The following is a 9,348-nucleotide window of genomic DNA, read 5'->3' on the forward strand; positions in this document are numbered from 1 at the left end:
GACTCCAAAACTAAAAATGAAGTTGGCTGACCAGTTAGAGATCCCACATTGCAAAGGTTTATTGTTCTAAGCACAAAGAACTTCATTAAATGAATGTGCAAACTTTTCTTTTCCCCTGGAAATTCCCTACAAAGTACTCTTTCCCATTCTCATTTCACCTGCAATGTTTTGTTCTGCTGAATTTGGATCCTGATTGCATAGAATTTCAAAACAGGATCACAAAGCTATAATAATTTGTATTTAAGGAATGTTCAATACAAAATCTGTGGTATGAACACTGATATAATTATTTTGGCTGTCATTGTAAAGAAAGCAGTCTCACTGAGATAATTCCTCCTATTTTCACTCCTATCCTGAAAACAAGTGTCTTCTATAATACAATCTAAAAGTTCTCTGGTAATTGCTTAGGTGGCTGTCTAAACCATGATGGCAAGGAATGAGCTGCTGCTGCCTCCCCATAGACTGACATCAACCAGGTTTCCACTGTACTTCCAATAATGTTATAGGAGCAGAACAGAAGTGGCTTAGTGGAAGTTCACAACCCAAGTATCAGATAATCAGCAGGTTTTATATGACAATGTAAAAGCAAACATTGATTGGACATCATTCGAAAATGTTGCTGAAACCAAGTATGTGTAACTGCAGTTTACCAGGATTTATTTTGGTCTAATTTCATGTGGTCCCCTCCAGGATATCTGCTATTTTATAATAAATTATTATAAAAGACATGAAGTCTTTAATATTGAGAACAGAAGTTGAGTCAGCAAAACTGAAGTCTCATTACACTACACAGAGCCCCAATGCCTCATAACAATTGTGCAGATGTTGGCAAAGCTATTGTTTTGATGTTTGATGTAACTACATTTTCATTAGACTTTTTTGTATTGATTTCAAACAAGAATTACAGCAAGCTCCCATGTGAAGGAAGTTGCTCCAAACGAAAAGTAATCAAGTGAAGTCTTCTGGCTGGGAGTATCACACCAGATCTTCTTTCAGCATTTTCCTCACTGTCACAACTCCTAAATTCACAAATTCGAAATGTACAAATGCGATGTTCTACAAATACTGTAAAACAATTCTTCTGTAAACTTAGACAACAAGGTGCAGGGCTGGATGAACACAGCAGGCCAAGCAGCATCATAGGAGCAGAGAGGCTGACGTTTCGGGCCTAGACCCTTCATCAGAAAAGGGAGAGGGGAAGGGGGTTCTGAAATAAATAGGGAGAGAGTGGGAGGCGGATAGAAGATGGATAGAGGAGAGGATAGGTGGAGAGGAAACAAACTGGTCGAAGAGGCGGGGATGGGGCCAGTAAAGGTGAGTGGAGGTGGGGAGTTAGGGAGGGGATAGGTCAGTCCAGGGAGGACGGACAGGTCAAGGGGGCGGGATGAGGTTAGTCGGTAGGAGATGGAGGTGCGGCTTGAGGTGGGAGGAGGGGATAAGTGGGAGGAAGAACAGGTTAGGGAGGCGGGGACGAGCTGGACTGGTTTTGGGATGTGGTAGGGGGAGGGGAGATTTTGAAGCTTGTGAAATCCACATTGATACCATTGGGCTGCAGGGTTCCCAAGCGGAATATGAGTTGCTGTTCCTGCAACCTTCGGGTGGCATCGTTGTGGCACTGCAGGAGGCCCAGGATGGACATGTCGTCTGAGGAATGGGAGGGGGAGTTGAAATGGTTCACGACTGGGTGGTGCAGTTGTTTATTGCGAACCGAGCGTAGGTGTTCTGCATAGCGGTCCCCGAGCCTCCGCTTGGTTTCCCCGACGTAGAGGAAGCCACACCGGGTACAGCGGATGCAGTATACCACATTGGCAGATGTGCAGGTGAACATCTGCTTGATGTGGAAAGTCTTCTTGGGGCCTGGGATGGGGGTGAGGGAGGTGTAGCACTTCCTGCGGTTGCAGGGAAAAGTGCCGGGTGTGGTGGAGCTGGAGGGGAGACAAGGGAGTCACGGAGAGAGTGGTCCCTCCGGAAAGCAGATAAGGGTGGGGAGGGAAAGATGTCTTTGGTGGTGGGGTCAGATTGCAGATGGTGGAAGTGTCGGAGGATGATGCGTTGGATCCAGAGGTTGGTGGGGTGGTACATGAGGACGAGGGGGATTCTTTTTTGGTTCTTATTGCGTGGACGGGGTGTGAGGGATGAGTTGCGGGAGATGTTCTGTAAACTTAGGCTTTTTCTGTATGCAACTGTGTTAATAAGGCTTGCAGTTTAAGTTTTAATAAGCCCATGTCCCTTTATCTCTCCAATCTAACAGGCTGCCTTTACATGTCATACATTCTATGTTTAGTATTGTAAATTGAACTGTTAGTCTGCTTTTCATAATTTCTAGTTTGGCATGACTGCAACTGCCTTCTTATAAATGCCTCAGTTTAACCCTGCTCATAGGCCCCGTTTAGTCTATAGGTCATTAAAAAGGATTAAATCAACAGACAATGAGAGTAGTGCACCACATTTGTGGACACTATAATAAATAGAAACAGAAGCTGACGATACAGCCCTTTGAGCCAAAATGAATAATTTCACACTTTCCCACATTTTGCTCCATTTTAAACTTTGCTCAATCGCTTAACAGGCCTGTATCTAGTTGCAACTATGATGTTCTGTTCGCAATTTACCTTCCTGCATATTTCTAGCAATGAATTTGGATATATTATATTCCATATCATTGCATAAATCATTAATACAGATTGTTTATAGCTGCATTCCAAGCACTGATCCTTGCAACACTCCACTCTTACAACCTAACTCCCTGATGGATGTCTTTTGAAAATCTGAATACACTATTTGCACTGGCTCCCCCTGATGTAACTTGTTTGTTACACCCTCATATACAAGTGATGTACAAGAACAAAAATTGTTGGAAGATTTCAGCAGGTTCTGAGGAAGGGTCACTCGACCTGAAAAGTTAACCCTGATTTCTCTCCAGATGCTCCCTGACCTGAGCTTTTCCAGCAATTTCTGTTTCTATTTCTGATCTACACATCAATAATTCTTTTGGTTTTTATTCAGTATTTAACTCTCTGCTACATTTTTTCTAAGCATGCCTACCTTGAAGAAGTTCTGCTTCTCTCTCCAACAGGATTTTCATATCAATCTTTTTTCTTGTCCACCGTCATTAGTTTCACTGTTGCTCCTGGTGTTTGACAAGGCATTTGCTAAAACGTGTTTCCACAGCCACATCATATTCCTCACTGACTGTCTCTGGCTCAGACTCACCCCACTTGGAAGTTCTGATGAAGGATCATTCAACCCAAAACGTTAACTCTCATTTCTCTCCACAGATGTTGCCAGACCTGCAGAGCTTTTCCAGCAATTTCTGTTTTTGTTTTTGATTTACAGCATCCGCAGTTCTTTCAGTTTCCAAAGTGGTATATTCAGTGGAACGGCCACAGGGGATTTATGCACTACTTGCCCAGTCCTCTTATTCTGCCTGGTAGTCATCTATTCCCTTTCTGCATGTGGAATCTCAGCCTACAATGTGACCACCTCTCTGTTCATAATATGCCACAGCGTCCCCAGCTGCTGCTACAGCTCCAAAATTCAGGTTTCCACGAGCTGGAGCTGGAGACGCTTCCTGCACACATGCTGTTCCCAGGCACCGGAAATGTGGCCAGCAACCCATCCAGAGCAGGAGGAGCACACCACAGGTTTTGAGTTCTCCTGCCATGAGTTACCCCATTGAATCAAACCTTTTGGAAGGAGCTTAATATCAAATAACATTAAATTCTCTGGGGTCCTTCTTTCCTGTGCCTTGTAATTACAGAATACAAACTTATGAAACTATAAAGCACAGACCTTACAAATAATAAGCAATATAGGTTGTGAATATTTACCTGACCTTACTTATTTCCGACTAATCAGCTTTTCCGTTAGAGTATCTACTCGCTGTAGGGTAGACCACTTCGTTCTTCTTGTAATGACACTCTGTTTCTGTTTCTTCACAACAAGCAGGAAACTTTTCCCAGACTGCTTCACTGTGACACTGACTGCGAGGACACCCTTCCCAGATTGGTTCAGTGTGACAGTGACTGCAAAGAGACCTTCACAGACTACTTCAAGACAATGCTAACTGTGAAGATACTCTTCCCAGTGTGCACCCCTTGTCCACAGACAGACATTAGCTTCTGATAATTGTCATCCCTCAGGATCCTTAATGCACTGACAAGATGTTTACAAGTTGAGGTCTGTATTTCAGGTGCACAGGCAACCAGTATTGAAAGGCTGCTGTGAGGACACTTAAATCTGACACCTGCAGGAATGGGAGGCCATCTTCTCTGATGGCTGTGAAGGTAACAGTCACTCTAAATGTTGCAGCTTGCTCCTTCCAGTGAGTGACAGGCGACCTGCATGGAATCACTCAGTTGTGCATCCACAAATACATCGGGCCAGTGATCAATGCAATCTATGCAAGAACACATTGGTTTGCTTTATTCCCCAAAGACGAGGTCTGTGCTACATTAGTGGAATTCAGGAACATAGCTGGCATCCTCCAAGTACAGGGCGTCATTGACTGTATATACGTGACACTGAGAGGGTGGTATCACATTGCAGAATCCATCAACAGGAGGGGGTTCCACTCAATTAATGGCCACGTGATCTGTGATCACCATTACCACTTCCTGGAGGCAGCTATCATGACTCCTAAAACATGGAGCACTCTGCATACCTGGTATGTTTGAGGAGCCTTACAAAGGGTGGCCACTGGGGGACCAAGGGCTATCCACTGTGACCATGGCTGATGATACCAGTGTGTAAATCCCTGAATAATGTGGAGCAAAGATACAATGCTGTTCATGCTTCAGTCTGAGCAATGATAGACCAGACACTAGGGCTGCTGAAGATGCAATTCTGCTGCTTGAACCAGTCTTGAAGGAGGCCAACAGTAAATCAACAGTGTGCTGCATCATCTTGTGCTCCGTATAACTGGAGCAGGCAATGAGGTGATGTGATAGATACTGAGGAACTGGTGAAATGGGAGCAGTCTCCCAAGGAGGATGACAAAGACAAAGACATTGAGGATGAGAAAGCTTGCCTTGTCCATGACCAACATTGACTTCCAGTTTCAGGAAGTCACAGCTGTGTAGGGACATCAGAAGTCCATGAAAAAGAAATGTAAGAAAGAACATATCAAAGACAATGATAAGCTGCAGGTCTCCAGTGTGCACTGGGGACAGAGGAGCTGTGACTTATAGAGGGTGTTTGGGTGGGATATAGCAAATGGCAGGTAAATTGTGTGCCTTGTTGGTTAAACAAAGCTGACAGAAAGGAGTCAAATATGTGAAGGAGTGTCAAACTGACTTTGTGCCATAGGTAGCAAAGCTTCATGGCTGCTACGCCATTATGTTGCCAGTAGAGTGATGCCTGATTGTCAATGGTTGTCTGGTGCACAACAGCCTTTTAACGATGTCATGAGTGCCAGGGAACATTTGGGGAACATCTCAGATGTGGCTAAAATTGGGCAACGCTGTGCCCAAGGAGCAGGGTAGGTAGTTAATAGATGAGTTTGGTAAGATACAGCGAAAAAGCTCATTAGGCATCATGGAGAAAAACTCTCCATAAAACCTGACAAAACCGACACAGTCAAAAATAAAACATAAGATTCAAGTTTCTGATTTTTGTTTTTTTCCAGAAAATGCAGTACTTTGCTTTTATTTGCAGGTTTAAATGGTTGTGAAAAGAGCACCCTGTCCTTGATTATTCTAAGTCACTCTAAAGCAACTCATAAAACAAAATCATTAAAGAAGTTTCAAGGTCACTCTGATTGAGCTTTAATTCCTGAACGATAACACTATTCCTGGGCCTTTGTTCTAAAGTATATTTATCAACATCTTTTCATTTTTGTTACTCATCCCAGCCATTAGCAGTCAGTTTGGTTATGACATTATTCTGAAACTTATTCCCAAATGTCCTTGTACAATAATAACCCTATTGTAGATGATGACATCAAAATCATTGACCGTTAACTTTGATTAAACTTGCAAAATGCATCTTTAACAAGTAACCATCAAACTTGAAAGGGCATTATTAAATAAGCAAAGACATTGTAGTGATGTCTTCCGGGAAGCCACTTCAAGAATTTTTTTTTAGTATCAGTACTAAAGAATCTGGCCTATGCTGTTGGCAGTGCCTCAAATTTACAGAGTAACAGTGATCGAAGAAACCTATGTTGAATAATTCATCTTAACAGCTAAAACATTCTCAATTAAAACTTTGGCAAATATTTTGGAGAAGAGAGACTGCAGGGGGAAGCAAAGTGTTAAGTTCATTAAGATGATGTTACTTGTTTCTAACCTATTCTATACTATCATATCTTATATTCCATGTTTATACTAATTATTTTTAAATTCAGTGTTCTGAACATTTTCCCTGAGCCACGGTCAAGACAATGAAAGAAGTCTTCCTGAAGTTTGTGTTTTGTGAGCTTGATTAGAATCTGTCCCCTTCCCAGTGCTTCAGAGAGCAGCAGGTGCTGTAAATCTCGCTGTTGTTGTGATCTTCTTGCTTTGGCATATTTTTGTAATGATGCCATAATTCTGTTGTTCTTGCTCCACAATGAAATCTGCCACAGCGGCATTCAACAGTTAACAAAACACTTCAAGACCATGGAAGAGTGATACTCCATCGGCCCCCTAAATTGTAGAGCCATCTGAGGGGCTACCTAAGGATCCCAAGGAGATATTCAATAACTATTCTGGTTGTACCTTGGGTCTTGAAGTGGAGTTCAGCTTCTTTACATAGTTGATGCAAGGATATCATCATCCTTGGCAACAAAGGGCATCTGTGTCTCTCAGGAGCCCTTGTTTCTGCATCTTCAGGCTAGCCCATCTAAAATTAAAGTAAATTCAAAATGCTGCAAAAGCTGGAGATGTGTTCCTATGCTCTTATCTGAAAATAAACGTAGAAAGTTCTGGAGCAGGTCCGGTATCATTATTTGGTTATCATCTTATCTGGTTCTGAGCAACATGGGCTATGGTGAGGTGGGAAGTACAATCAGGCAAGATATAGGACATCAAGTGGCATGGTGAGTCTCCAATTAACACAAATTCTTGTTTGTTCAACACCTTACTAACAGCCCATCTTGCCCCAGGTTACATTCTTACCAAACTTGCCATACTAAATAGCCATCAGGAAAACTCTTAGGTTCAACTTGTCACTTGCTCCAAAGACACTGGTCATTGGACACTGGACATTAACATCTTAAGCATACTGCATGGATGCCAGCCATACCCCATGGACATTGACTTCCAACATGTGCTAACTACTATAAATCCTTATGGTACCTCTCTGATCCACTTCTACATGCTTCTGCACTTCAAAGATGTACCTTAGGCTGCATCGGGAATGATCACTAATGCTGCAGCAAGGAAACTTGGCACTGAGGACCTGTATCCAGCTCATGGCCTGGAGCAGGCTGCATCTGCAGGGCTTTTCATTCATGATCATTGCACTCACTCACTCTGAGCCTACCTGGAATCTCAAAGCATCCCTGCATTGCATTGTCTTACCTCTTTCCACATTGGTATCTCTGGGCTGAGGGAACAAACTCATTACTACTGAATTACCATGCCACTAATGCAGTCACAAAGCCAGGAAGTTTACCACGGTTGTCAGCAGGCCTCAGTCCAGTCAAAAGGGCCTTCATTTGAGGGATCCCAACACATTAAACAAGGACATCCTCCAATACCAGTCTAGGCCCTTTTTGGGAGTCAGAGTCAGGATCATCTATGGATCCCCCTAACCTAGGGTCTTGACAGTTTATGGTAGTCAGTCTGGAACCATAACAAACTGGAGAACATAACTTTGGGTCTGGTTTTAAGAGCAAATTTGGTGCATTTTCAGATTGGCAGGCTGTAACTAGCAGGGGACCTTCAGGATTAGGGGTATGTCCTCAGCTATTGCAATCTATATTATGATTTAGACAAAGAGATTTACAGAAAGTCTCCATATTTGCTGGTGACACATTGGCTGGGTAAGCTAAGTAGAAGTGTAAGGTGTGACGGAGACACAAAAGGCTGCAAAGTAATATAAATAGGGTAAGTGAGTGGGCAACAACCTGCTGAGGTTATTCACTTTATAGCAAGAACTGAAAAGCAGAACGTTTTTAAAAGGCCTTGAAACTTCTAAATGGTCTATGTCAGAAGGGATACTCATACAAGGAATGCAGAAAGTAAGCAGGCATGTATAGCAAGGAATTAGTAAATTTCAGATGTAAAATGAGGGAGGAACATATTAAAATTAATTAATTTGCTGTAAATTTTAAAAGTGATCATTCTTAAATGTTTGGTTCCATCAAGTAATGATTTCTTCATCTATATTATGCAGCTCTGGACTTTGGTTCTGGAGCTCTTTGGAGTTTTATTTATCATTTTGTGTATGTAAAGTACTCCTTATCAGTACATTTATTTATCAAATGTCTAAGGTTTTATAAATCATGCACTTATGAGTTCTCTTCATTCTCATTAATCACTTGCATTTTTATTGTGTCTTTAACATAATAAAACATCCCAAGGTATTTCACAGCAGCATTCCACATCAAGATATTTTCTAAGCAATCAGTTCAGAGATGTTCTTATACACCTCTAGAGAAGCTGGGGTTTGGCTATTACTGGTTATCATTGGACTCCTGATTTTTTTAAATTGAATTCCAATCTACCATTATTGGCAGGATTTGAACCCAAGTCCCCAGAACATTATTGGAGTCTCAGGATTAATAGTTTACTGATAAGACCACTTGACCATCCAGTCCCCTTCACATTCCATATCAAACATCAGGAGATATAGGTCAGGTGACAAATAGACTTAATTGAATAAATAGACTTTAACAAGAGTCTTAAAGGGAAGGGAGAGAGAAGCAAGGAAGTCTGAAGCCTTGGGGAGTTAAAGGTACAGCTGCAAATGGTGGAATGATAAAAATCAGAGATGTACAAAACACTAGCATATGAGGAGTGCAAGATCTTGGAGGATTATAAGGCTGAAGGAAGTTACAGCGAGAGAGGGGCTAGTAAGGATTTGAAAACCAGGATGAAAGTTTCAAAATGGGAGTGTTGCTTTAATGGGAGCCATTGTGAGCGAGCAAGTACAGAAGCAGTGGATGAGCAGGAATGTGTACATGTTCGGTTACAGGCATAACACCGTGTGGGGCTGGAGGAACACAGCAGACCAGGCAGCATTGGAGGATCAGGAAATCTGACGTTTTGGACTGGGGGGTCCTGAACCGAAATGTCAGCTTTCCTGTTCCTCTAATGCTGCCTGGTCTGCTGTGTTTCTCCAGCTCCACACTGTGTTATCTCTGACTCCAGCATTGGCAGTTCTTACTATCTCTGATTGGGTTACAGGCAGCAGTTTTTTGGA

The sequence above is a fragment of the Rhincodon typus genome, chromosome 5 (genome assembly GCF_021869965.1).
Source record: "Rhincodon typus isolate 14 chromosome 5, sRhiTyp1.1, whole genome shotgun sequence".
Lineage (NCBI taxonomy): Eukaryota > Metazoa > Chordata > Chondrichthyes > Orectolobiformes > Rhincodontidae > Rhincodon > Rhincodon typus.